At 41.0% G+C, this 26,163-nt stretch overlaps 1 protein-coding gene across 2 annotated transcripts in view; it reads right to left on the bottom strand.

Annotated features, from left to right (window-relative positions):
* The window catches only part of Pde4d (phosphodiesterase 4D), a 1,431,689-nt gene extending 1,410,284 nt beyond the window's left edge, over positions 1–21,405 (bottom strand). For both annotated transcript variants that reach the window (XM_029468212.1, XM_021180268.2), the window contains exon 1: positions 21,014–21,405. The gene's annotated coding sequence lies outside the window, so the exon portion shown is untranslated. The remainder of the gene's footprint in view (positions 1–21,013) is intronic.
* Positions 21,406–26,163: the final 4,758 nt, after the last annotated feature.

Genomic DNA, 26,163 nt, shown 5'->3' with positions numbered 1-26,163 from the left:
ATTTTGATGGGGATTGCATTGATTCTGTAGATTGCTTTCTGCAAGAGAGCCATTTTCACTATATTAATCCTGCCAATCCATGAGCATGGGAGATCTTTCCATCTTCTGAGATCTTCTTCAATTTATTTCTTCAGAGACTTGAAGTTCTTGTCATATAGATCTTTCACTTCCTTAGTTAGAGTCACACCAAGGTATTTTATATTACTTGTGACTATTGTGAAGGGTATTGTTTCCCTAATTTATTTCTCAGTCCATTTATCCTTTGTGTAGAGAAAGGCCATTGATTTATTTGAGTTAATTTTATATCCAGCTACTGCACTGAAGCTGTTTGTCAGGTTTAGGAGTTCTCTGGTGAAATTTTTGGGGTCACTATATATATACTATCATATTATCTGCCAATAGTGATATTTTGACTTCTTCCTTTTCAATTTGTATCCCTTTGATCTCCTTTTGTTGTCAAATTGCTCTGGCTAGAACTTCAAGAACTATATTGAATAGGTAGGGAGAAAGTGGGCAGCCTTGTCTAGTCCCTGATTTTAGTGGGACTCCACTCTTCTATATGTAACAAAAATTCACCTTCTGAACATGCACAGATTTTTTTTCTTTTTTACTCTTTGGAGTTATGAGTTCCTTGTGAATCACATAAAATATATGAATGCCTTCCTGGTAAAATATCCATAAATGGAAAAACAGACTGTTGGAGCCCATCATGGAGTGAATCACACTGACTTTTCCACATCAGACCTGGGTGAAACTCTCTCCTATGAAAAGTATATGCTTATTGCCTTTATTCACACTAGATTCTTAAATGTCCAAGAATGATTAGAAACTTCACCAACTATCTTTGTTTAATATCTGCTCCAGAATACAAATGACTTTTTTTTGTTATCTGTTTTATTAGATTTTTCTTTATTTACATTTCAAATGTTATCCCCTTTCCTGGTTTCCCCTCTGAAAAACCCTCATCCCTTCCCCCCCTCCCCCTGCTCACCAACCCACCCACTCCCTCTTCCTGGCCCTGGCATTCCTCTACACTGGGGCATAAAACCTTCACAGGACCAAGGACCTCTCCTCCCATTGATAACCAACTAGGCCATCCTCTTCTACATATGCAGCTAGAGCCATGAGTCCCACCATGTATTTTCTTTCGTTGGTGGTTTAGTCTCAGGGAGCTCTGGGGGGTACTGGTTAGTTCATATTGTTCCTCCTATGGGGCTCCAAACCCCTTCAGCTCCTTGGGTACTTCCTCTAGTTCCTTCATTGGAGACCCTGTACTCCATCCAATGGATGGCTGTGAGCCTCCACTTGACTTTCAATACACTTTACTGAACACACCTCCCATCTTACATCATAGATTAGGAGTGCTTTAAGAGCATAAGCTTTGTAATTCCAATTTGGCCAATTTATTCAACATAATTATCAGAAAATTCCTGCTAAGGTGCACTAGAAGAATTCTAAACAAAAAGAAATGTGTTCAGAATTTTGTTCTCAACAGGAGAGAACAGTGTGTTCTTAATTAAATAAAAGAACAGCATTACTTGAGTTGACTATAACCCCAATAATTATCTACACACACATTATGCTTTGGCCATCATTTCAGCATAAATAAAACATTTACAAAGCTGACTCATGTTCACAGTTGTTTATATACTATAAAAGTTGGTAAGAATTCTAAATTAGCAAACACTGGTTCATTGTTCCCAGTAGAAACATAAAATTTGGTTCATGTGAGCCTCTGATCTCAACACTTTAAACAATAATTCCACAAATCAGGCCTAATTCCTGTGGCTTTCTGTTTAAAGATACTTTATTTATCATACTTTAATAATTTTGTTAATGGCAAAACTCTAGAGACAGCTCTTTAACTCACAGCTGAAAGAAACTTGTCCAGAACACACATTCTCCTAAAGGGACACATTAGTGTTCTTTTGCTTAGGGGTGCTTCAGCAGTATGCATGAAAGCCATCAGAAAGAACTAATCACCAGTAAAACAAAAACAAAAAAGAAAAACAAAAAATTCAATAACACACCACCAAACATACCATGAAAATGACACTTACTTATAAATAGTAGAACAGACTACAGAATCTGCACATCACCTCATTCAACCATGGCTGGGGATATGTTTTACAACTCAAATTTTTCATGGCTCTTATCCATGAATGACTGCAAAATCCTGGCACTGCTGCCTTTTGGCATTATAAACAAACTTTTGCAAATAGATACATTTGAAAGTATGAAATCTGTGAATAAGAAATGACTGGGGCTCCTAGGTTAGGTGACAGATTAGAAGCTTCTATGAATCTCTGCCAGTCAGAAAAGTTGTACGGACAAGAAACAACTTCACTATAAACCCAGAAAGGATGAACACCAAGACTGAAGAAACCAGTCACAGGGAAGCTAACAAGGACCATGAAACAGTGATGCAGAGAAAGGCAGCATGGAGTGTGCCACTGGAATCCTGGGTCTTCAAGGACCAAAAGTTGCAGCTACCAGGCAAATAGAGAGCCAAAGATCATCATGCTGAGTGAAATAAGCCAGAATTAGAAAAGCCAGGAATTGCATGGTTTTCCTCAAATGTACAGTGTTGGGGGAATAAAAAAGAAGACTTGAAAGTAGGAGAGTATTAGGGAAGAGGGGGATGGAGGGAGGAGGAGGAGAGAGAGGAGGAGGAGGAAGAAGAGGAAGAGGAAGAGGAGGAGGAGAGGGTGCTGAGAATGAATATAATCAAAAGATATTTGCAAGGGGGCAGTTCTAATGTTAAGGTCCTATTCCCCAATTGGTTCTTGATCTGTCAGTAAAGAAAGTCATGGGCCAATTGCTGAGCAGAAGGTATAGGCAGGACTTCGAAGTCCCGGGAGGAAAAACCAGATGCAAAGAAAGAGAGAGGGAAAGCAGCAGCCATGTGAAGTCTCAGGAGGAGCTGGGGTCTGTAGCTACTCCTACAGGTAGGTGGTCAGGGCTGTTTGTCAAGGGATAGAGGAATTTAGCAGCTGAAGTTTAGGGCAGGTGTGGGAGAGCATGAGATAAGAGACTGATATGGGCAGGCTTTTCCAGGCGGGAGATAGCATCACCCAGAAATTGTGTTCTAAGGCCAGTTGAAAAGAAACAGACTGTGTGAGTCTTTTGTCCGAGGATTCAAGGAAAGTCAGGAGGTAGGGGTTACCTCCAGGAGCTAAAGGGGGGTAGAACATAAAACTACCAGCTACAAATATTATATGAACATCAAAATGTCATGAAAAGTTTATCACGTGAACATATGAAGTGTCATGATATACAATATGCACAAATAAAAATATACTGATTTTTTTCCTTCCAGTTTACCAATTATTATTACTTTACTTTTAGCCTCTGCATCCGTCTTGAAATGCTAAAACTCTTAGAAATTCCCATTCTTATTGTTGCCCTTTCTCTTTTATGAAAAAGCATAATTATGAACTAGCCTCTTCACTTCATTGAGCTCTTTTCCCACTTCAGTTTTGTTTCTTGGCTACTCTTCTTGCCTGGTTTTGCCTGTGCCTTTGTAACATCTCCAACCTTCCTGGTCTTTTCATGTAACCTCCCTTTTACTGGCTGCCTGCTCATCCTCCCACCCCCATTTTCTCTTACAGCCTCAGTCCTGGACAAATCTTATTCATTCAGTCTCATCCACCATAAGTTTTTGTGATCAGTCTGCCATATCCTGAAAATACTGTTTGGATGCAAATAACCACTACCCCCAGCTCTTAAAACCATTCCATCCTCTCATTTGCAATGAACCTCAGCCTTGGGAGCAGGGGAGAAGATAGATGTCTCATTTTGATCTGTGTGATCCTTGGTCTCTCATTTTCTAAATTATCTTAGAAACCATTAAGCTGAGTTTTGTGGGTTTTTTTTTTTTTTTTTTTTAATGTTGAAAGTCAATCTTTACTAAGGGAGAACATAACGGAAAGAAGAGCTTGTGCTCTGCAGATTATGTGATGGCTCTAGCCCACGCTTTCCTTTTGTTATTTCTTTTATTTCTAAATAAACAAGTGAGAAAATAATCCCTCAAAATACGATCAGAATGGCCACACATTAGCTTGTGTGTGATGTGTCTTCATTGTGGACAGTAAACTAGGGTTCACGGGACATAAACTGTTCTACAGATAGTTTTTCAAAATGAAGATTGTGTTGGTGAGTTATCAACATATATTTAATAAAACAGAATAAGAATTTGATAAAGTACATCTTGTACAATAAAGCATTGTTTCCCAAGAGTTTGTGTATACTATCCATATATGTGTGTAATATATATATGCATATATTATAAAGAATGCATTTCTTATCATTGAATAAAGTAAAAACCAGTTGTTGAACCATACTGAAAATGACCAACATAATTTTAAGTATTATAGCCTCTTATAAATTACACATGGTACTTACTGTTTATTGTAGTTTGTATATGAAGTCTTCTCCCCCTAAAGGCTCATGTGTTATATGCTTGGTTGTCAGATGATGGGCCTATGGGGGAATGATGAATCATGGTAATTCAAACATCAGTATTAATCTGCTGACAGATTCACAAGTTGATGGTGTTATGGGAAAGTGGTGGCTACTAGGGATGCATCCACATCGGAAGATAGTGTCCACTGGGGAAATTCATTGAAGAATCTATCTTGCTCTCCTTCCTCTCTTTTTCCCTTCATCCCTCATGTCTACCAGGATGAGAAATCCTTTCTATTACCCTCTCTTTATGACATTCTACTTCAACTTACACCCAAAACAACAGAGCCAAAAAAACCATGTACTGAAGATTATGGAACTAGGAATCAAAAGAAATCTTTACTTCCTAGATTTTGCTGATATTTTGCAACAATGACAAAATAAATTGACTCACACCTGGTTGTAAGTATGTTGTAGCAACAGCATTTTCATTTAGTTCAGATGTAAAGACTCCTGTGTGGGTGTCCATTAATGATAAAGTAGAGTTTGAATGATGAAAGACTCATAATTAAAGCATCAACTTAAGAAAGACATATTGATCATGAGTGATTTAACTAGAGAAAAATATTAGAAAAACCACGTAATAGAGGTAAACAGAGGTCAGAACGTTTGACAGAGAGTATTTAGGAGCAGTCATTACTGTACTGGATATAACACACATTGAGACACAGAAGCCCTGAGCAAAGATGATGGGCAGTTGTCCATTATCAAGATCTCTTGTCTTTCATGGACGGGTTACTTCTTATACACCGTGCTGAGTTGTGTTCCTTTATGTGTCCTCTCTATTCTTCCAGATCCTCCTTTTGGCAGGCTGACAGTCCCCTGACATGACTGTATCCCACCCTTCCATTTCTACCCTCAGATACCACTTGACCAATGCACTCTCTACTGTCTGGAGCAGAGCATTCTATATTCCAAATGTCTTTCAACCAGTCTCAGCTAGTTTTCCATGGGGAAACAAAAAACAAAAACAAAACTTGAGTTTTAAAGCATGAGAAAGGGAACAAATTTAAGCCAAACTCATAGATTTGTGCAGCTCCTTCAAGAAGAAATCTTGCAGGCCAATTGTCTTAGTTGGGCGTTTCTATTTCTGTGGAGGGACACCATGACCATGGCAACTCACGATAAGAAAAACATTTAATTGGGGATGGCTTACAGTTTCAAAGGTTTAGTCCATTATCATCATGGCAAGAAGCATGGCGGCACAAAGGCAGACATGGTGCTGGAGAAGGGACTGAGTCTGTATCAGCAGGTACCTTTATCCTCAAGAAATGGTAAAGCTTTGAAGCTCCTAAACCAGTCTTCATAGCAGAGTGCTGGCCAATGAACATCTAGGGGCTCACCAAGACACTAACCCAAAGCACAGGGAACTGTTTCATTGGGTGACTAAAACCCACTCAACCTATTTGAGATGGGCCAGTCCTCAATCTTATGTTGGGAAACCTAGCACAAAGAGCTGAGAGATATTCTGGATACCAACAACACGAGCTGCTGACCTCAGGTATCCTGTCAGTCTGGTTAAGAAAACCCATCAAAACCCACCTTCAGTGATCCAGCAACCCCAGAGCTCATGACAAACAGCTGGGTTTGACATTGAACATTTCATGAGAGTTTCTCCTCTGGGCTATTTAAGAAACTGAAAAGGTTGCTCAAAGGTGGAAAAACAAAGAAAAAAGAGAAGGGGCTTTTTTTTGTTTGTTTTGCTTTGTTTCCTAAACAATTTGAAGCATTTTAAATAAAAGGATAGGACTTCCAGCCCATGATGATACCCATGTGCTGGCCACAACCACATTAGAGCTCCCACCTAATGTATTAACTATGGAAGAACCCGGTCCCTGCTGCTCTTAGTCATGTCTAAAAGCTGACAGAAAACTCATTTCTCAGATCCTTTGTAGCTACAGGGAGCCCAGAGAACTTCATAAAAAGAAACATTTCAAGAACAAAATGCTCCAAAAGTTAACACACAGCGTACACTGTCTCCTCCTGACATGGCCATTTGGGTAAAAGCTCTTGAGAATGAAAGAGTTAAAAGTTTTGCAGTTTAAGAACAACCAGTTGACCTTTAAATGTGCTGGTTTGAGGCCAATCATCTTTCAACGAGCATGATATCTGGCACAAGGCAAACTAAAACACACCAATTATTTTCATGGTGTACATGACTGAGCTCACAGTGTCCCATTTAGAAAAAGAATAATGTTCATTTTCCAAAAGTCAGACTTAGTGGCTGAGCACCACTGTTGGAAAGATTTTCCTTTGCTAGCCACCTCCAAAAGTGCTGTTGCACAAGACTTGCCCTGAAAAAGCATGAGACCTTGAGGAAGATTAACTTTGTGCTTTTCTTTAAATTCTACATATAAAATAGTACCCCCAAGATATTTATATTTCAGTATTATATTTACATTTCAGTATATCTGAAATAAAAAAAATAACTGGGAAATAATTACTAACTTCAGTTATGAATTTTGCAACCAAACACTCAGCAGGAAATAAAAAGTCAAAGTTAAGTGTTGTAGTGCATCCTGTGATCTCAGTAATCTACAGGCAGAGGCAGGAGGATTGGTCAATTCAAGGCCACCCTGGCATATAGGGTAGGACCTCGTCTCAAAAACAGAAAACATTCCAGAATCTGTAAAAGGGTAGAATGTTGGCCCCTACAGAGAGGGAATTCTTTAAAATCCAGAGATTCAAAGCCAATCACTGAAAGAGAGCATCTACTCCCTAAAATAAGTCTTTGCTGTTAAAGGGTAATACCCATGAGAGTCTTCTAAGGGGTAAAATTCCCTAGTATTTTTTAAAATAATATTCAGCTTACAAATATTCCACCACCTTCCTTAAACAAATAAATAGTAAGATATGATAAACATTGCATAGCTATTTGGTCTGGGTGCAGAGATGCACACCCTAAATGGATGCTGGACCATGATGCCTTTTTGCCTCTGATCACCGCAAATACATGTCCTTTCTTTCCTCATCAGTTTTTAATCCTCAACCTCCCGGTCCTCGTTGGTGCCTCAAGCACTCTATTTCCATCAGTGCTTGCTCCTACGTTGGCCAATTACACGGAATCCTAACCTCCACATCTAGAGCACAGTCTAGTCCACATCTAAGTTTCTTTGTTGAATCCTCTTCTTTAGAGCTACAGCTTTTGGAAATGCCAACTCTCAAAATCCTCTTTAGGATGCACACTCTAGAGGAAGAGGCTTCTGCCAGGTGTGTGTGCCTGTGTTTGCCAAACCCTCCCTTTCCTAATATTTAATTCCCTATTCATCTACTCTTCTTTTGTAAGTCCTGAAAGAGAAAGGTCAGGATCTAACAGCAATGCAACGGACTAGCAACCTGTGGGATGTGATCTCAAGCCAACCACCAGCTCACCACCCACCCACTGCTTCTGCTTTGGGGCTGTGGAGGGAGTGGCTTGATTCAGGAAGAATATCCACTGCTAGGTTGGGGACTGCTCACAGATGGTAGGAAAGCACATGCTCTCCTCCAGTCCAGACACAGAAGAAACTTGGTTGTATGTCTGGTCCTGAGGTCTGCTCTAGAATCAGAGAGTTCTCTTCAGAGTCCAGTCAGATCAGATCACTTCACAAACTTGTCAGACATGGCAGCAGCCGAGATTTCTAGAGCCTCCCTCCCTGGATTTCTAGTAATCAGAGTTCCACCACTGACTTCTTCTATGTAGCCACTAAATCTGATCCCCCTTTCCTGGCTAAAGACTCATATTGACACCAACTCATAACTGGCTCCCCACCTTCATTTGCTTTACCAAGACTAGGGTAACATAAAATGCATCTTGTCCTCCAGCAAAACATGTGTGCCATCCAAAAACAGCATGAAACATGGCTGGGCCCACACATAACATTTTAGTTTGTCTCCATAATTGCAATTAATGGCTCCCTCAAGACACATCAGATGCAAGTCCATGACCAAAAAGAGTTAGGGTGGTGCTTCTACAATTTGATCTATCCATCTGCATACAAAATTCAATAGCAGGGGAATCTGCCCACACTTCCCGGCCCAACCCCTATTTCCTTGCTTCCTGCCAACATCTTACCAGAAAAATCTGTGTCATATGAAAAGAAGAAAGCACAAGATGTCTGAAGATGGCACATTAGGGTCTCATCCTCACAGATGTTATTGCCTGAGTGAGCCAGGCTAAGTCACTAAACGTCACTAAAGCATCAGTGTCACTTGCTATACACGGGAAATTAGAACATCCACCTCTCAATGAGGGAAAGAAATGAAATCAACAACCTGGAGATATTGTAAATGATAGAAAAGAGGAGAAGAAGGAATAGGTTAGAGAATAAACACTAGAAGATGCCCTCCATTACCCCATGTCCAAGGGAGCAAGCAGCTCCTGTGATCTCAAAATCTGATCAATATCTTAACCTGAGGAGTATATTTTGAAAATCAGGCTCATAGAATAGGACTTACAGGATAAAAGTGAAAGTTCCCCTCATTTCACTCCTAGTATTAGAAAAACAAATAAACAAACCAAAAAAAAAAAAAAAAACCCAACAACAAGCAAACTGAAGAGTAAACTCTCTAGAGCAGATTCCCCTAAACCACGAACTTGCTTTTTTCCCATGGCAAATCAACTCCACTAGAATTTTCAGCTTTGTGTGTTCCGCTGGATCCCATCTGAATGGGAAGTGACAACTCAGAGCCCCGGAACAGAAAGCAGGAAATCAACTGAACTGATTCTCTAACTTCCAAAATGCAAATCATCACCTCACTGTGTCATGGATAAGAAATAAAGTAAGGCAGAAACGTAAACCTCCCCTTAAATCATGCACAGAAAAGAAAACTACCCAAGGGGTACCTTCTGCCATAAGACTGACAGAGAGCAAAGCCAAGCCCAGTATGGGTCCCCTCAAAACTAAACAGCCACTGTACCTAATGAAATGGCCCACTCTAGTGAGCAGATGCTCTTCTCTAGGGAAAGTGGTAGTGCCACCAAAGATACTTTTCTTGAACAGGGTAAAGATTCCAACCTCCTGTTGTTTCTGCACAGCGCTTGGTTTGACTCCAGTGAGAACCCTGGGTTCTGCCCAGTATGTGCTGCCAGTTGCATACCTCCATAGACCATCACTTCCTCCTGGTTTACATCAGCCACACATTCAGCCCATCTTCTAACCTGGTTTGCAAACCCAGCCTCCCTGAGCTGGATTCTCCACTAACCTGCTCTCCATCCCTGCTCTTTCCCAAGGTTGCCAGGTGAAACTGTCTAGCAGTGTAAGTCTCTCCATTGTTGCCCTCTTGCCATGCTTCTTCACACCTACTGATCATCAACAGGTTGCTCAGCAAGTGGTTCTCATCCTGTATACCTAGGAGTGATGTGTTAGTGGATAAGCCTGAGGCCAGATGGGTGGGGTAAGAATCTATCTTGGGTTAAGCTTTATCTCTTAGTAGCTATGGGACTCTGATAAATTACAAAATCTCTCTGTGCCTCACCTTTCTCTAGTGGGATGAAGATAACAGCTACCTACCCAATTAATAAGGGTTAAAGGGGCTATTAATAATATAGGTAAGGTAGTTAGGTCTTAGATTTGAATAAGACCAAGAATTAATGCTTATGACATTATTACTACAACCAAGCTCTACTTTAAGAGCTGTGACCATGATTATGTATACCATCATTTATTATGACTATTTTAACCTTATTTCACTCAAGGAGAAACTGAGGCAAGACAGAATCCACAGACTGAGTCAGAGGGCAAGCCAGCTTTGCTCTATGGCTGCCAACTTGTACTATTTCTCTTCCTCTGGGCATTTGTGTGTTGTTCGTGTATTTGTCTGAGAGAGGTCACACTATGAAACCCCAGGCTGACCTTGAACTCCTAATCTTCATGTCTCAGCCTCCCAAATGCTAACTGTGTGGTTCTTTGCCATCATGTCTGGTTTCTCCTTGGCTTCTGCGAGCAAGCACCATACACACAGCCACCTCAGTCCTTCCTGTTATTTGGGGACTTGCTCCATATCACAGTCTTGCCAGATAGATGTGCGGAAGACTTTTTTCTCTTCAATCCAATGCAGGGATATAGTGCGTGCATTCTATCTGTATCCAACCTAATCACTTCTACCCTTGGCATCCCTCCCCTTACACATCAAGCCCTAACTATTTTCTAGTTCTTTCTGTTATTCCTTGAAATGTACCCCCCTCCCAAATTCCAGCAGGTCCAAAAAGAAGCATTCATGTCCTCCAGGGACCCAGGGGCCATTACCCAGCTGCCTCTCCTAACTTTCAATCACTCTGGAAACATTAACCAAGCAGCTGCCAAGCCTGTGCAGATGAAGCTGATATGCCCTGTCCCCTAGGCACTCGCTGATGAAGGACATGAAGATGAATATGGAAAATCCGAATAGGCTGTAGTAAGTATAAATGTGTGGTAATAGAAGCACTGTCATTGGCTCTGCTCAGTCTTGCACTTTCTGTGCCATTTCATTCACCAATGCTGTCACACCGTACCCTCTTTCCAAGTCTACCACCATCCTGTGATTGACCTGCCACCTTCCCTGTTGCTGAGACGTTAAAATCTCCTCTGTGCATGAAGCACTGGGTGATTTGCCTTAGATTTAGCCCATCTTCTGCTGACTGATAACACTGTCACAGCTAAAGTCCATACCGATGAACCTGATGAACTAAGTTGCAAGCCCTGAACTTGAGCAGGCAAAGCTGCCTGGCAACCTGACTTACTAGTTATACCTTGTCCCACCCCTCAACCTACCCACACTTTACTTCACATGCCAAAGCTAAGAGAGACATGTTATAGGTTCTCCAAAGTGACTCATGTTCCTATTCCCCACCCCTTCTCAGTTTACCTCTAGAATTTGAGTCCTGCAGTAATGTTCAAGCCAAAAATCACCTAACCTATGAAACATACATACATTTTCTAATTCTCTTTAAACAACATGTTATTTCCCTGAAAGCGTTTAAATCCTACCTTATACTACAGTCACTACAATATCTAGCTTATAGTCTCTTATCTTCAGAACAAGTAATTTGTCTTAACCATATTTGAACCAGTAAACATATTTGGCTCTTGTTTTGTTTGAAACAGGGTTTCTCTGTAGAGTCCTGACTGTCCTCCCGAGACCTGGGATTAGAGGTTGCACCACTACTGCCTGGTTAATTATATTTAATATAGTGCCTAGCCAAGTGCCTCGAGCATAATATTTGTCCCAAAAATAATGAAAACTTTTTGTTCACATTTTATGTTCTAATATGGAAAAGAAATTTCATGTGGATCCACGTGGAAACCCTAGAGCTTTTGTCCTTTGTCAATAGTAATGATGAGTTTCATGTGTCAGCTCAGTGGGGCAAAGGGAGACTCAGGTGTGTCTATGTGTCTGGAAAAGATAAGCATTTAAATCATACAGCAAGTAAGATGTAGGGAAAGCATCCATCCATCCACTGGAGGCTCCGAGTAAAGAGAGGAGGAGTACCTCAAGCTGTTCATCGTCAGAGCAGAGGACCCTAAGCCGAGATGTCCATCTCCCCTCCTAGGAATTTGAAGCTCTTTGTTCCTAAGCACTGACATATCAGGACCTCCTCCAGCCGTTCAACTGGTTTTTCTGGCCTGTGCCATCAGTTTGGGAGTTAGAACGTTCTTTCCCTGGTTCATAGGTCTTCAGACTTGGACTCAATTTCACCAGCAGCTTTCCTGGCTCTTCTACTTGCAGACAGCATATTGTGAGACTTCTCAACCTCCCTAATCACATGAGTGAATTCCCATAATAAATCTTCTCCTGCATGTCTATGTATTTCCCATCGGTTCTCCTGCATGTCTATGTATTTCCCATCAGTTCTGTTTCTCTGGAAACCCTGACTAATATTTCATCTAAGCATTTATCCAACAGATCTTTTCATCCCTAAGGAATATGTTATTCATTAGGAATCAAAAATAAAGACCAACATCTATACTCAGTAAATTTACATTCTGTATCAGAAAGATTGGCACAGGATATAAATAAAATAATTATACACATGATAGTAGGAATTGCAAAATCCTGGCAATTATACCATCAACTAGGTATGTAACCTCAGACAAATCATACTATGAGCTAGGGATTACTAAGTGTATACTGTGAACTCCTGGCACTCTGTAAGTCTGATGCTAACTAGGAAAGTATATGACCTCCTTTGTTAATGGATGATAGATGGTATTTCTCTTGTTACTAAGTAGTAATGTATTGGCAAAAAAAATCATCCGTTATTGATGCTAACTCATTCTAGAGAAATCAAGAAAACAGCGTATAAGGACAGGTTTAAAAAGCAACAGCTGAAATTAATAATTGCAAAAAGAAAAATAATGCACAGCATGTGCTTCACCGGCACCTCTAGACAGATGAGTGAAATCAAGGCTGAGAGATGCAAGGTAAGCTTAATAGGAAAGCCGTCCCCAGGTGGCATGAGAGAGGACCTCCTTAGGATCCCCAAGAGATCCGAAACTGGCATGTGAAAGTCCCCCGGCCCCATGGGGGCAGGAATTTCTTTTCACTTACTCTTGCATCTGGTACCTTAGAGATAACACACATTCAATAAATGCTTGTGAGTGAAGCAATCAGTTACCATCAAGCATTGTGTATACAGAGACTTCTAGGGGAGGGATTGGGACACTGACCCAGCCACAAAACCTTCGAACTATATTTGCCCTGCCTACAAGATGTGCTGGGGTAAAGGTGGTTCAGAAATTGAGGTGGCACAGAAATTGTAGGAGTGGCCAACCAATGACTGGTCCAGCTTAAGACCCATGCCATGAGAGGGAGCCCACCCTTGACACTGCCCAGAATATCAGGAACCAAAAACACAGCATAGAACACCAAACACAAATTGCCAAGTCCTGCTTGGCCATGTGTAAGAGACAACATGATATGGTTCCTGCCCCTGAAACAGAGCCAGCAGGGCATGGGCCTCAATGAGTATTGATGGTTAGTTACTGTGGGTATAAGGCTTGTTTGTATAATATTTTCATGTTCCTCCTTTGAGGAATGTCCTCCCTGTTAATGCTAATAACTCCATGATAGTTAGAAATAGCACAAGTCCAGGAGTTAAGGGTGTGTCTATGTCTTTAGCAAAATGGTAAATGCTGGAACCTTTAAGACAGCCCTTAAGGCTATGGAAAAGAGCTCTAAAACCTTGAGTTCAAAAATATATATTTTCTCAACTATGTAAAATACAAGGATGCAATATTAATTATATAAAGAGCTTCACAGATGTAAAGGAACAGACAGCTTGTGCTATGAGCCAACTTGTCAGAAAGATACTAAGGAAGGAGATAAAGATATTTAGGGAATGGTGATCACAGAAACTCCTACCCATCTAAATTTTTTGTTTATGCTTACAAGGGCAGGCAGATTCCTGAGTTCTAAGTCAGCCTGGGACAGAGCAAGGTTAGGCCCAGGAATGGTAGAAATGGCGATTTCAGAGTGAGGTCTTGCCCAACTAGCTTACCATCTGTGCTTAAGAGCTCTGAATTCTTTTGCAATTTTTTTTAAAATGTGCTTGCTGTCACCCAAGAGTCAAGGGATGCTGATTCATAAGGATAATCAAAAGTGAACCTGGGGTAGTGACTGAAGTCACATGTAAATTAAAAACTGGTCTTTTGATCTGCAAGAAATGAGCTATCCAGAGAATTTTTAGAATAGCAAGAGAGAACTGCGTGGAGAACTGTCTCGAGCAGAATATACAGAGAGCAGTCTGAAAGCTGTCTCAAGCAGAACATAGGCCAAATGCTTGGATCCACAATTTGATTTCAAGTCCTTGGTTTCACTGCTTTCAAAACCCTTCTCTCAGAACCCCTGTCCAAACCAAAGATGGTCCTTGGAAATAAATGGGGAAAAAAGTCAATGAAATGACTCCTAAATATATTTTACTATACTCATAGATTGGTGTCTAGCCCAGTAGTCATCAAAGAGGCTTCACTCAGCAATTAACTGTTTGATTAAAAACAGAAGCAGAAACCCACAGCCAAACATTAGGCAGGGCTTTGGTAATCCTGCTGAAGAGGGGGACAAAGGATTGTAGGAGCCTGTGGGGTCAAGTATACCACAAGAAAATCCACAGAATCAACCAACCTGAGACCATAGGGGCTCACAGAGATTGAACTACCAACCAGGGAACCTTCATGGGACTGACCTAGGCTCTCCACACATATGTTACAGCTGTGCAGCTTGATCGTCTTGTGGGAGCTTGATCTTCTAACAGTGGGAGCAGGAGCTGTCTCTGACTCTCTTACCTGACTTTGGGACCCTTTCCCTCTACTGGGTTGCCTTTTCTATCCTTAATAGGAGAGGATGTGCCTAGTCTTACTGTAACTTGATGTGCCATGGCTGGCTGATGTCCATCTAGGCTGGCCCTTTTCAGACGGGAAATGGAGGTGAAGTAGATGGAGTTTGGGAGAGAACTGGAAAAAGAGAAAGAAGGGGGAAATTATGGTAAGGATATAAAATAAATTAAAATAAAATAAAAACTGTGTATGTAGCTAGGCATGGTGGTGCATGCCTTTAATCCCAGCATCTAGGAAGCAGAGGCAGTGAATCTCTGTAAGTTTGATATCATCCTTATCTTCCACCCTAACCTACAAAGCAAGTTCCAGGACAGTCAAGGCTGTTGTACAGAGAAACCTTGTCTCAAAAAAGGAAGGAAGGAAGGAAGGAAGGAAGGAAGGAAGGAAGGAAGGAAGGAAGGAAGGAAGGAGAGAGGGAGGAAGAAGAAAGAGAGAGAGAGAGAGAAGAAGAAGGAGGAGGAGGAGGAGGAGGACTGAAGGGAAGGGAAGTATTATGTAGGGCTGGCAAAAGGACTCAATGGATAAAGATGTCTGGTGCTAAGTCTATGTATTCTCTCTGTCTCAGTCTCTGTCTTTCTCTGTCTCTGTCCCTGTCTCTCTTTCTCTCTTCTGCCTCTTTGCCTCTTTCTGTCTTTCTCTGTCTCTGTCTCTCTCTGTATCTCTGACTGTCTCTCTGTCTCTCTTTCTCCGGGTTTTGTTTCTTAAAACTTTAGTGTGTGTATGGGGGAGGAGTACCCACAGATTAGCACATTACTGAACATGTTCTTTACAATTGGACTACACCTCCTAGACTTTATTGTAAAGTTTGCTAAAGATCTATGCACACTAAATCTAGAACTATATCATCATACAAAATCAACAAAAAAAACTTAAACCTAAACCATGAGCCACAATTTGTTCTTAGAGACTTTTATTAAAGGAAAACAGTTCAGCTACCAAGAAGAAATTTTAAAGCAACAAATCCTCTCTGGCAGTCCTCAGACACTGAAAGGCACCTTTGTCCATGGTAGTCATTCAGAAAGCCTCCTTGCTTTTGTGTGGCTTTGTCCCTCACAGAAGCTTTTTCATGTTCTTCTCCGTTCCACACCCTTCACCAAGACATTCTTTCCCAGCCCTGACCATCAAACTTCAGTCTTCATGCTGCATCCTTCCCCTTGATGCTGCACAAAGGTCCCCAAAATTGACAAGGTCCAGCACACGAGAAAACACACACACACACACACACACACACATACACACACAGAGCACAAAATCAACTAGGAAAGTAAAAGAACACTGCTAAGTTTGCATCCATGGCAGATACTGGCCCTATTTAGCTGCAGCATAAAGGTACCAAAATAAAAAGGAAATTGTAAAGAAACAAGAGTCTACAAATTTATTAAGTAACTATACTGTTTGGAAAGCTTCTGAAATTCAAAAAAAATGTATATAGAATATATATATATATATGAATGATATATAACTATTATATTTATATGTTATATATAACATAACAATATTACATAATAATGTTATTTAAAATATGTAATACATGTTATACAATATATGAATATAATATATTGTTAATATATTATATATAGTAGCTACTCTAAGAGTTGTTTGGGATATTGTGTTTTTTATCCTTCCTCCTCAATTTGGATATTCACCAGGAGGACTCGCTCAGAGGTGGACTTAGCCGAGATTTACTACAATGATCTAAGTACATCCTAATGGGACAGAACACAGGCAGAATACAAAGGGTCCCATGTGAGACTTTTGATGTTCTTCCCCCTATAAAGGATCACACAGATCCCAGATACTAAAATCCAGTGACTGGTATATGATGTTTCAGCCCAGATCTTTGGGAATCTGCACCATAAGGTTTTAATGGGGTTAATCACATAGGCACTTTCTGCCTAGCATTCTAAAGCAATTCAAGACTCCCAGAAGGAAATCGGCTATTTAAGGGCAACTGTGATTTTTATAAGAGTTGAGGCACAACCTCCACTGGGTTCAAGAGAGAAAGGTATGATGGCAAAGTGTGAGTTGGTCTGATGTTCACCACAAAGGCCATGGAGGATTTGAAGTACGGGGCTGGTGGGGCTGGCGTGGTAGTGACCCACCAGTGGGAACTTAGTGAGCTGAGTGGAGACGCTTCAGAAGCTCTGGGCCAGGAGTCTCCACAAGATAAAAACAGGTTGGCCATTGCCCACCAGGGCATGGCCGGCCAGCCCACTGAGACAGAGTAGCTGGCACGAGTGCAGGGATGTGACGGTTATTATTTTTTTAATATTTCCTGCAACAATCATGTGTGCATACTTAAAAAAGAAAGAAAGAGAGTAGTTTTCCCAGGCATTTTGGTCTTAGGACCCTTTGTATACCTTAAAAAATATTGAGGGTGTCAAAGAGCTTTTGCTCATATGGACTACATTTATTAATAATCCACACAAAAATATTAATCCAGAACTTAAAAATACTTTGTTGGAAATGAAAACAAGAAGAAGAAGAAGGAGGAGGAGGAGGAGGAAGAGGAGGGTGGAGGAGAAGGAGGAAGAGGAGTAGTAGTTGAGGCACAGTGAACCACAAGGTAGCTAACTATTGACTGAAATAACTCCAGGGACCAAGCCCCCAGTTACTAGCCCTGGCCCAGCCTTGCAAGCAGGTATTCCAAAGGGCAAAATCCTCTGGCCTAGTGTGCTCTTTTATGCATTCATACACAAAGACTCAATTTTTATCTCAGGGCAATTCTGATTTAGAAAAATAACTATACTAAAGCCTGCTATGCCTGCAATAAGTGCAGCATGCTAGATAACACTAAAGCAGTGTTCCCCAAACGTCCTCTGGATACCTTTATCAAAACCACAAGGCTGCGTGTTGGCCTAATGGCTGCAATCCAATGTGTGATTAACATTAGAAGAAAGAGGCATGTATCCAAGCCACAGGCTGAGGTGAGATTATAGAAGACCTTGAAACCCAGCCTGGGAAATTTTAATTTCAGTCTTCAGAGGCTATTGGAGGTTTCCTCTTCTCTCTGCCAGATACGTTAACACATCAAAAAACCCACATGCGGTCTGAAGAGATGTCTAGCCATTTTTGTGCACCCTGTGTTTAAAGAGGTAGAAACTAGAAACTCAGAGACCTTGAGCTCAAAAAGGGAACTGGTCAGACCTCATACAAGGAGCACTCACTTGGAGCTAGATTCTGTTGAGGGTAATTTTTTCCAGGGACTGCTGTCCATACTTTCAGGATAAGCTTCCATTGTTGTTGTTGTTGTTGTTGTTGTTGAAAACGTATTTAAAATGAAAAGATACTCAAGAAACTGAAGAGAGTTGCAATTGTATTAACATTAGACATATTTGTAACATAACACTTTCCAGATTTATTTATTTTCTGTACATGAGTACAGTGTTGCTGTCTTCAGACACACCAAAGGAGAGCATCAGATTCCATCACAGATAGATGTGAGCCATCATGTGGTTGCTGGGAATTGAACTCAGGACCTCGGGAAGAGCAGCCAGTGCTCTTAACCAGTGGGCCATTTCTTTAGCCCCTAGACATATATTTTAATACTAAATAACTCGTTATTTCTGAAAATGTTCATGATAATTCCCACTATCCCCCTGTTCTCTCTTTTTGAAAACTGGGATTATAGGATGACTCCAGAGATGCCTTGGCTGGACATAAAATCTGATATATAAATATAGGAACTTTGATAAGTAGTTTAGTATGTGTCCTCTCCCTGTAAGTAGGATTTTTGTTAGATTTTCTTAATTAGATATTTTCTTTATTTACATTTCAAATGTTATCCCCTTTCCTAGTTTCCCATCCAAAAACCCCCTATCCCCACCTGCCCTCCCCTGCTCACTAACCCACCTACTCCTGCTTCCCTGTCCTGGCATTCCCTATACTGGGGCATAGAACCTTCCCAGGACCAAGGGCCTCTCCTCCCATCGATGACCAACTAGGCCATCCTGTGCTACATATGCAGCTAGAGCCACGAGTCCCACCATGTGTTTTCTTTGGTTGGTGATTTTAATCCCAGGGAGCTCTGGGGGTACTGGTTAGTTCATATTGTTGTTCCTCCTAGGGGGTTGCAAACCCCTTCAGGTCCTTGGGTCTTTTCTCTAGCTCCTTCATTGGGAACCCTGTGGTCTGTCCAATGGATGGCTGTGAGCATCCACTTCTGTATTTATCAGGCACTGGCAGAGCCTCTCAGGAGGCAGCTATATCAGGCTCCTGAGCATCCAGGGTAAGCTTTCTTAGCATTACTTAAGTCAGGGCACAGGCAGGGAATGAGTGGTGAGCAGGTGTCTGTAGCAAGAGACAAGAAAATTTCACCTGTAACTTTCCACATGCACCCTGAGCTCCCCATCCCCTACCCCCTTGACACATTCACTGTAAGAGGCAGAGAATGTCATCGTCCCAACACCACGCAGGCACCAAGTAGAACTAGAAGAAGAAATTGTCCATGTGATCTCAATGAGAGAAGAGGGACAGGGAAGGGATGAAACACCTCCACCATGCTTCCTCCTGGACCGAGGAAAAGAGAAGAAATCAAATACATGCAACAACAGTGCCTTGGCCATAGCATACTTATTGATCACGTGACCGAATTAAAAGTGTTACTGCGGGATGGAGGGATGGATCAGTGGTGAAGAGCACTGGCTGCTCTTGCAGAGAACTGGGATTTGGTTCTGAGCACCACATCAGCTCACAACTGTCTGAGCCTCTGGTTGCAGGAGGCCTCTCCTGGCCCTGGCATGCACTGATAGGCTTGCCTAACTCAAGAATATATGCATAAACATAAAGTAAAGTAAAATAAAATAAGCCTTTTTAGAAATAGTAAACAACTAAAAATCAAGTGTTGGTGATGGTAGCATAGGACACTGACCCCAGAGCTTGAATGCATGCCTGACAGTAGGTTTACCTGATAACCACCTTCTATCATAAAACCCAGAATTAAGCAGTAAGACAGAAACCACCCATTATGGAAAATAAACTCCTCGTTATGGAGACCTAACCACTTCCTTCTTCGGCACGAGACAAACGAAAACCAAGTCATATATCAAAATATGGCACCTCTGGGAGGTTGGCTACCTTTCTGAGAATCACGCCAAGGTCTTTATCACCTCCTAATAGAACGTCTAAAAGGGTGATCTAGCTCTGTCTTGTTTAGAATTTCTACTTGTCAGCTGAAGTACTTAGAAATGTAATAGGACGTGACAAAGAGGAAAACTTAAGCAAAACCTCTAAACTTTAGACCTGGAACTGGGGAGATGGCTTAGTGGGTAAAAGTTTTTGCCACATGATCTTCAAAGACCTGAGTTTGGATTCCCCAAACTCAAGAAAAAGCAGTGCAAGGGTCTGTGATCTTCTCAGTGCTCCTATGAGGAAGTGACAGCTAGAGACAATCACTCTCTCAGAAAATTCCTGGAAACTCATGTTGTAGATAAACAACCAAGACACCTGTCCCCTGTCTCCAACAAGGGGAAGGGGAAGGACCAACACCTAAGGTTGTCCCCGACTTTCACACTCATGCTGAGGTGTATGTGCACTGGCAGTCTCAGGCACAAGTGTATGTGTGTGCACACGTGCTGTATAAATAGCAACAACAACAACAATAGTCATAATGAAAGACCATAACTATCGCTGCACTCGCCTGTCAAACGAACTGTCTGACTGGGCTGTGAAGAACCAGACTGCATTCTAATTAAGATAACCATATCAGTTACCAATTGTATTATCATCCTGGTTAGCAGTTATTTGGAAGGATTTGTTCTTCCTTGGGGTTTGCACATTGCTACCTTTATTCAGCCTGCCTTATAGTTCACACGTGCTATAAGAGGACAGGCGAAAACACAGCCTGCTTTTTCCATGAGGAAGGAGGGGCAGATACAGATAGCAGCAACACTGCAGTGCACACAAGTAAACTCTTCACCACCAGTGGGTAGACATGTGGCTTATGGAAGACCAACAGCCTAGATTTAAATCCTGGCTCTTGTAAACTACCATTTTGAACAAGTTTTAGGACCCTCTCCAAGCCTCAGTTTCCCTTGCTGGAAACCTGCGTGACGAATTCTAACACCCATTCCCGAGGGTTGTTACCAAGAGTTACAAAGACATAATGAAATTAAATCCTTAAAAAAAAATAAGAGAGACTTAAAACAAATGCTAGCTAGTAGTATCATCAGAAAGCATCGTTTTTCTTTTTGCTGCTAGTGTTCCACTCACTGCTACCATTACCACCCTGCTCCTATCAACAGAATTTTGCCCCATACCTTATGGAGAAAGTAGATCCCATGCTGTTTGAAGCTGTCCAGTCCAAATCAAAGAATTCATCCAGTCAGGGAGGTAAGGAGGCCCCCAGCTCCTCAGTCAGATGTCAGAAGAGGATTTCAGAGAAAGGAGTTGCTACAGATGGAAGTAAGCCCAGCCTGGCCAAAGCAGATAAGTAAGTTTGTTCTAAATGGCTTCCTGGCCGAGGAGGGCCACATGCTCGCCGTCATATGATGAACTGGAGAGTGTGTTAGAGATGCTTAACTCACTCTGAAGGAAAAGCTGCGGCATTTGCACAGTCACAAGAATCCTGTGCCTTCTTCTAATGCTATTTGGAATTGTGAAATAAATTTAGTCCTGTGCAGAAGAAGAAGAAAAAAATGTTGGATGCAATGGGAACTCTGAAAAGAATTTTATTTAGCTCCTGAAAGATACATATTTCTTCCCCTGATCATGTGGTAACAATGTGAGCACTGAATGTGCTTGCTCACCACAGCTCCTTGTCCCTCAGGGGTGGGGAGAACAGCCTGGCTCAGGTTACTCTCAATGTCATGTTTAGCTGCTGATTAACTTCAGAATCTGTGAGCCCTGTTACTCTGGACTCCAAGTGGACTGGTCCCTTCTTACTCCACGTCCCTATTTTACCAAGGGACAGCATAAGACTCAAGTGACTTTCTCTTAAATACATCTAAGTTGGCAAAGAGAGGAGCTCAAACCGCACTGATGGAGAGAAGATCCAGGGGAGGGGAGAGACGCGGCAGCTTGAGCTTGAAATAACCTGCTGTGGGGAATCAAATGACGTGGGCAGCTTTTAAGATTTCAACAAGAAAGATGCCTAAGTAAAATCCTTTTGGAACTGAGGCTTTCCTGTTGTTATATATAGTGCCTGATAAATTAACTCTGTCGGGTTTCTTATCTCTGCACCTCTTGCTACTAGAGGTTAAATATCCTGTGTGTGTGTGTGTGTGTGTGTGTGTGTGTGTGTGTGTGTGTTGTATACACACATACACACACACACACATAAACATATATATATATATACACATGTTTAAAAGCAAAATCCAGCTGTAATATTTTTTACCTTAGCAAATTTTTATTTATAATCAAGACCACCCATTTTAGAAGTGAGGCCTAGTCGTTTTGGCTTAGTGATTAAAACAAAGTGGAGGAGTACCCTCATAGAGCAGGGGGAGGGGGGTGGGATAGGGGGTTTGTGAAGGGGAAACCGCAAAAGGGGGTAACATATGAATGTAAATGATTCAGGGATTGTGACAGCGCATTTTGTAAGATAGAATCTTACCTACTGCACCCCTCTTCCAAGCATAAATAGGGACTTTGGGACCCACTACCGACCTAGGCTCCTGGAGGACTTTGCTCGATGACGACTGTGGTTTCCAAGGTCATCAGACTTCATAGCATTTTTCCCAAAAGGCATCTTCCGAAAAGGAACTTCGGGGCTGGAATTTATTCTGTTTAGCATTTCTCCTGTTCTGTGCCAAAGGCTTTGCCAGTGGGAAAACTCGTAAAGGGCAATGTAAACACATCCCTGTTTGCCTTCTGAAACAGAAGTTAAACACTTGTGATATTGCCCATGCTAACCAATAAACCAAGCTGTTCTCACTGAAGAAAGGATCCTAAGAACCTGGGAAACAGACTGGGAGTAGGCCAGGCAACTTCAGGGTTTCCACATATAAGGGGGATGGAGAGAGAATCTATCTCCAAAAAGGAATAGGGATTTGCCATTTATTTTCTTTTTTATTGTATGTATACAAGATTGTATACATGGTTTTTTGACTCATATATACATAGTAAAATGATTGCTACAACTAAGTAAATTGCTACAACCCCTCCATCTCACAACAGTGTGCCTGTGTGTGTGTGTGTCTGTGTGTCTGTGTGTGTCTGTGTATGTGTGTGTGTTGGTAAAAATACATAAAATCTCTCTTGGCAAATTTCTGATATAAAGTAAGGCTATTAACTCTAGTCTTTATGCTGCACACTGGCTACATTTTCTTCCTCCACAAAACTCAAAGTTGTACCCTTCAGTCCCTTGTCTTTCCATTTTCCCCATTTTCCTACTGTTTCTCTATATTCAGATTTTGAGTTTCTTTGATTATTGCCTATGATGAGTGATGCTGTGGTGGCCATGAAGGCATCAGTCTCATGGGCAGTGACTGATTGATTGCATTCCCTTTGGATGTATGACTTGATAGAGAGGTTGCTGGCTCATGTAGTTCGAATGGTCATTTCTTTATGAACAATCAGCCAGCCCATCAATAGCATACAAGGATTCACTTTCCTCTGTATCCTTGCCCACATTTGCTACCACTTACCTGTTTTATGTGGTAGCCATTCTAACAAGTCATATGTACTGATCTGCAGGCCCCAGATAGTTTCTGATGTTGGCTATATTTCTTTTTCTATACCTTTTCTAAGGGAATTTCCATGCAGCTGTATCTTCAAGCATTCACTCAAACAGCATGTTGGTTGGCAACCTCTTAGATTTCATCAGGAAAGCATCAGCTCCAGCCTAGTGGAACTGAAATGGTTAAAGCTTCCAGCTCCAACCGCTCCTGCCCCCTCTACTGAAGAGAGAAAGTGCCACACACAGGGTCAAACCTTGGGAATGGGTGAAAAGCTGATGCCTAAGAATTCCTTGTCTTCCTAAGGTATTTCATCCCTGGGGAGCTTCTAAGCATGCAGCTAAGCATGAGAGGAGGGGTGGGGGGTTCCTGCTGTAATTCAAGTAAACCATTCCACACTCACCATTGGTATCTTTGGGTTTTGGTTCTGGTTTTTTTTTTTAACCTTGTCTATATCTTAAGCTGGATTCATAAAATTAAAAATGGCAAACTGCTTTTTTAAAGAGACAACACCATGAGTGTTACAAAGTCTGCCAGTTAGACAAGAGACTACAATGACGAAAGCACTGCCTGCTCATCTTCCAGGCTCGCCAAGATTGGTCCCCTGAGAACTTCTCAAGCTGCCTGCCTGCCCCATGCATAACAGTAGATGCGCCGGTTGTTCATGTAAAATTTGTATGTGACAACCCATCTGATGCAGATTCCAAATACAGTGAATGGTGTCTTCTTTGATTTGAAATAGCTCACTGCACCAGCATCAGGTAACAATTTAACCCTGTAACATTTCTCACTGATGCTGTGAATAAAACTTCTTCCTGGCTATTTTTATTCTCCCATGTGAACATCAGCACCAGCTTCCTGAATCTTTATTGTGTCATACCATGGACTGGGAGGGTCTCCATGTATTAATTTTTTATTTTTTGCATCTTGGCACCCTGCTCTGTTCTCTTGCCATAGCTCTAGCAGTGAACGAATTCTCTGGAATCTTCTAAGCACAGTGATATTATTTATTTATTTATTTATTTCCATTCGTGTCTATTTTTTAACCACTATTTGTTCTCTTATCCACAAGAAAATTGGCCAGAATCTTAAATCAGTGCTAAACAATGTAAGCGTGTGTTTTTCCTCATTAGCTGTGAACGCTTCCGTTATTTGTCCCATCAGTGGGAGCTTCTTTTGGCTTAAGACAAAATATTTTTTTAATTATGAAATTATAGATTCAGTTCTGGTTTGTGGTCTGTTCTTTTATCTTTTTCCTTAATCAATAATGGACTGTATGTTTCCAATAACCATTTTTTTCTGCAACCATGGTTTGTCCATGTGGCTTTACTCTTTAGATGCTAGTACCATAAACTATTTCAATACATTTCCTAATAGTAAGCATTCTTTCCTTTGAAATTAATCTCCCGTGACTTGGTCCTGCTGAAGAGACATTACCATGAATGGCACAAAATTCACAAATGACACAAGAAAGTGTTCTTTTGCTTTGCTCTGAAATCTAAGTGCCAGCTGACATTTTGTGGAAGATCATTGCATTGATAAAATCAGGAAACATTGATCTGTGGTTTTTCTTTATTTCCTTCTTATTGGCGTTATTTGCTCTTCGGTAGACTCTATCAGCAATATAATTTCAATTTCACATAAAGAAGTCAAAAGATTTTCCTTTCTTATAAGTTTTTTAAAAAATCACTGCAGTGTTTAAAATGTTTGATTCATTAAAGTTTTAAAGAGCTCCCTGCACAAATATCTATGCCCGGTATCATGGAGAAACTAAAACTGCCTCTCTTCCTCTCTCTCTCTCTCTCTCTCTCTCTCTCTCTCTCTCTCTCTCTCTCTCTCTCTCTCTCTCTCCCTTCCTTCCTCCCTCTTCCCCCTCTCTCTATCCTCTCTCCCTTTCTCTTTCTGTCTCTCACTCTCTCTCTCTCCTCTTTCTTTCAATTAATATTTTATTTTGAAGATCTGTGGCCAGCCCTAAGAACTATGTATCTTATCCATATTTCTACATTTATCTATATATTATTGAACAAATTACTCTCCCATAATCACCTTTAAATTCCTTCATCTGTGTCTATTTCTTCATTATTTTGCATCATCTACTTCTGTTTTGCTCATTTTAAAAACTAATGTGTTTCACGATTATTCATAGTACCAACAAGTGGGTGCAATCCAGGTGTCTACAAAAACAAAATATCTGAGTAACATGTGGCTCAGGCAGGACTGAGTGTATGCTCCATGGCAGAGTTTTTGGAAAAGGCCATAAGTTCATTCCTCAGCACAACACATATGTGTGTACATATATGCACACACACAAACACACACTCACACATATATACACACAAATATACATACACACACATAAACACATATTTAAACACACACACACAAACATATATAGACAAAAACACATACATACACATACAAACACACAAACACACTCAAACATACAAACACACACAGTGTTGCATATTTAGAAAACATACAATGGAATATTACTCAGATGTTAGAATAACTAAAAAACTGATTTAATCTATGCCATGGAACAGTTTTGAAAACATAACACTAAATAAAATAAAACAAGGACAAATATTAGTGCACTTATGTGAAACACCTGCTTTGACAAATTCATTGAGATAGAGTAGATCAGAGGTTCCCAAGCTCAAGGATAGAGAGATAGAGAGCTTTTTAGTCTCTTCTGCATGGTAACAACTGCCCAATAGTGCACGTACAATTAATGTCACCAAATTATATACTTCAAATATTATGATGAAAAATTTAGGTTACATGTTTTT

Source organism: Mus caroli, chromosome 13 (genome assembly GCF_900094665.2).
Source record: "Mus caroli chromosome 13, CAROLI_EIJ_v1.1, whole genome shotgun sequence".
In the NCBI taxonomy this organism is placed as follows: domain Eukaryota; kingdom Metazoa; phylum Chordata; class Mammalia; order Rodentia; family Muridae; genus Mus; species Mus caroli.
Note: the sequence above shows the minus strand (reverse complement) of the source record. Positions and strands in the feature narration are given on the sequence as shown.